This window comes from Schistosoma mansoni, chromosome 4, assembly GCF_000237925.1.
Source record: "Schistosoma mansoni strain Puerto Rico chromosome 4, complete genome".
Taxonomy (NCBI): Eukaryota; Metazoa; Platyhelminthes; class Trematoda; order Strigeidida; family Schistosomatidae; genus Schistosoma; species Schistosoma mansoni.
The window spans coordinates 25,251,938-25,255,837 of NC_031498.1; positions in this window are offsets into that span (position 1 = coordinate 25,251,938).

A 3,900-nucleotide genomic window follows, 5' to 3' on the forward strand; every position below is an offset into this window, starting at 1 on the left:
CTGATGAGTCCAAAATAGGACGAAACGCGCCTCAAACTGGATTCCACTGCTAGCCACTATCCATCTTTGCTTAAAATGCTTGTGAATTAAGGGTATATCGAGGCAATACGTACAGTATGCACATATGCCAATAAGAGACTGACCAATTGCAGTCCTAAATGTCAATGTGAAGATTCAACCAAACAATACCAAGTGAATGTTTTCTTTTAGTTTCAGATCGTTTTACTTATGGTATTTGGACGTTTGATTCAACACTATAGGTAGACATCATAGTACAACTAATTGCCATTCAATAGGTACGTGCTTATTGCCATTGACGATCACATTACAACTAATTAACAATTAAACTGATGTTTTACATGAATCAATTCCTACACTGAACAGGAAGAGAGACCTACACTATTTTATATCTTTGAGACCTAAAAGAATCTGCTTAGAAGACCTGATTGACAAATAATTGAATTTGATCGGAAAAATATTCATGGAAAATGTTTTTCCTCCCATGTTAACTGGCAAAAACTTGAAGCCAAAACATCGAAGACGATCGTTGTCATGTACATTTAGTTCAAACATTAAATGGCTGAAAAGATTTTAATAAACTGTTTGTCGAAATCATTGATTCAAACATTCTATTTCACTGAACCACTGGTTGCATTCTCCGGTAGATACTAGGTCTTAAAATGTACCGATGATAAACTACCTCATTAGACCACCTCACTGTATTCTTACCAGTTTCAATCACATATCCAAACACTACCCAATATAATTAACTAAAGTTGTATGAAAACAATTGTATCGTTCACTTATTGAACAACTTGTCAGTTCTAGTCATCTATCTTAACCAGAATTTTCAATTAAAATCATTCACAACATGAAATCAACTAGTTCTAAGGGGAGTTAGATTAAAAAGAAATCCATGTATATCAGAGGCTTTAGCAATTCTAAATGATGTTTTAGTTTCTCCACATATTTAAATACATAAGTATGATTTCCAATCGACTGTTGCTGTGATGAACAGAACACGGGTGGGGTCAATCGAATGTATTTAAGCACGCAATTACAGAATATCTCACTCAAATCTGACAACCATAAAGTAAGCAGTTGGTTTGCAAACAATCAATCGATTGTCTCAATCTTGACTGTTCCTTCTGCAAATATCAGTCCATAGTCTCCGATTATTATTGTTCATACATTTTCATACCAATTGCGTTTCATTCCTGTTCTCTCCTTATCGATCTTCTGACAAAATACATTCCATTCCTGACCATCACCATATACTACTTATATGGATATAAGTAACCCACACCACATTATTACTTAACAACTAATTCAAAATAACACTAAAAAAATTAATTATTTTTCATACCTACATAATATTAATCTCTGTATATGATACATAGTGGACAATATATTCCTTTTTAATTTGACCACTTCAGATAAGAAGTGAGTCGAAGGTTGAATTTGAAGATTAAAGTAGAAAAAATACTATTCATTCAAGTATTAATTAAGTAGTATGAATGTAGTATGATCAAGTATAGATAATATTTTATAAAAATTTTCAAGTGGAATTTGGTGAATTTCTCATAATGAACTAATCTGGAAGGGAAGTTGAAAAGAGGAAGGCCAAAGAACACCTTACGGCGGGAAATAGAAGCAGATATGTAAAGGATGAATGTTAACTGGAAAGAACTGGAAAGGATTACCCGGAACAGGGTTGGATGGAAAATACTGGTGTGTGGCCTATGCTCTTCCAGGAGGAATAACAGGCGTAAGTAAGTAAGTAATAATGAACTCAATGAACAAAGTTTAAACTAAGTAGTTAGCTGATAATTCCATTGGGATTATGAGTAACAAGCCAATCAGTTTTAGATAAATTTTAGTCATATTTAAGGGTTTAATATCTTGGGTGTATGTGTGGGATTTTGCCAGAACGAGATATTTTGTCTCTGACCATTTGTTCTGTCAACTGATGATTGTTTATTTTGAAGGAATTCTATGATTAAAAACGGGAAATTTAATTTCATGCTGTAGTGAATGAAAGCTCAGGTGGGGAAAATCAACCTTTTATTACAGGGTTCTTTGTTCAAACGTGAAACTATACAATAAATACTTCATTTATAAATCTTCTGTCGTTTGTCATTTACATCCTTCATGAATCTTCCTTTTCCTAAGTCTTTTGTGCTTCCCATTCTGTTGTCTTCAGTGCAATCTTCTCAGTCTTCTTTTTAAAAGCATTTAACTTCTGATTGCTGTTGCTTACGAACTATGTCTGTCGACATAAGTAGCATACACCTCGACGCTAATCGCAACAGTTTAATATAAGCTACATATATATCTGCGCAAAGAGAAAATAAAATTCTCATCAAACTGTTGATAAAGGTAGAGCATCTCTGGATTTATGTTTCAAAATGAGCAGTTTGAATCCAATAAATTGGATGACTATTTTGAAACCTTGAATGCCTATCGTTTTCTTGATGTGAGATTATGGAAAAGAGGGTGGAATTAGACTTTTTTATGAGGAATAATTTAATTGTGAACCCATTTATTGTCTTACTTGATAGCATTATCAGCACAAACTTCAGACATATATGAGCTGTATGCGTTACTCAAAAAGTAACTAATCGTATATCCCATCGAAACTAAATTTCATTGGTTATGGTCAACATTCATCTTGTCATCCAATGAATATTTGTCCAAGGTCTTATAGTTCTTCAAGATTTCGCTAATTCGATAGTGAATTGAATCCATTTCAATATGTTGTTAATAATTACTCACTGACTACTGTGCTTACCATCCTAAAATTTCCTGACCTTTATAATGTTTCTGTTCAGGATTTCAACATACGCGCTGATATACACGAGGATATTTTATGGCATTTATGTGTTTATGAAGATGTAGATCAAGAGGGCTATCCTTAATCAACTCGACATCATAATCGTTCCAAGATATTTCCCCTGTTGGATTATTACTCACAATCAAGATCTTTCAGTATTGAACGCTGAACATATATTGGATCACTCAATAATTGTTCAATACCTCTTAGACAATTATTTTTTTTCAACTCAGTATTTAGTATATTATGAGGGATGCCGGCTCAGCGGTCTATCAGTTACGTGTTCTGGGTTCGAATCTCGCTCGCGAGGGGGGATTGTGGATGCGCACTGTTGAGAAGTCCCATACTAGGACGAGTTGGCCATCCAGTGCTTCCAGGTTTTCCATGGTGGTCTAGCTTCAATTGACTTACGATTTCAATTAAAAAATTCAGAATACTTTATGGCTTTCCCCAGCCATGAAACAACATTGTATATAAGATTAGTCTGTATGTTCCGCGAACAAAACAACAATATATCAGTAGAAGAGTTGTCACCAAACGCTTTTTGATATTCTGTACTATCATTTATTCTTACTTGGAACAATAAATAGAGACTAAATTTCCAAAACCTGACTTCTTTTAGTGTCTTATTAAGTGAAAGAAAGAGTTAGTCATTCGAAAATCATCAAAATATGTTATTCTCAATGCATATTACACTTCAATGAATTCAGTTCTGTATAATTGTTATGATACATTAAGCAAATAAGCATATGTTATGGATTTCTAAACGCACTAAACAACATTAGAGATTGAATTTAATAGATGAATGTTTTTTTTCTGAAGCATCCACTAAGTACACTTAGTATTGTTTGTTTGAATCTTCCGATTGATGTTTAAGACTGCAACTGGTCAGTCTCTAATTGGCATATGTGCATACTGTGCATATTGCCTCGATATAGCTTTAATTAACAAGTATTGTAAGGAAAGATGGATAATGGCTAGCGGTGGAATCCAGTACACGCGTTTCGTCCTATTTGGGACTGGTCAGCTGGATGTACCTGCATCTCAGTCATAGTTGATGTTCACTC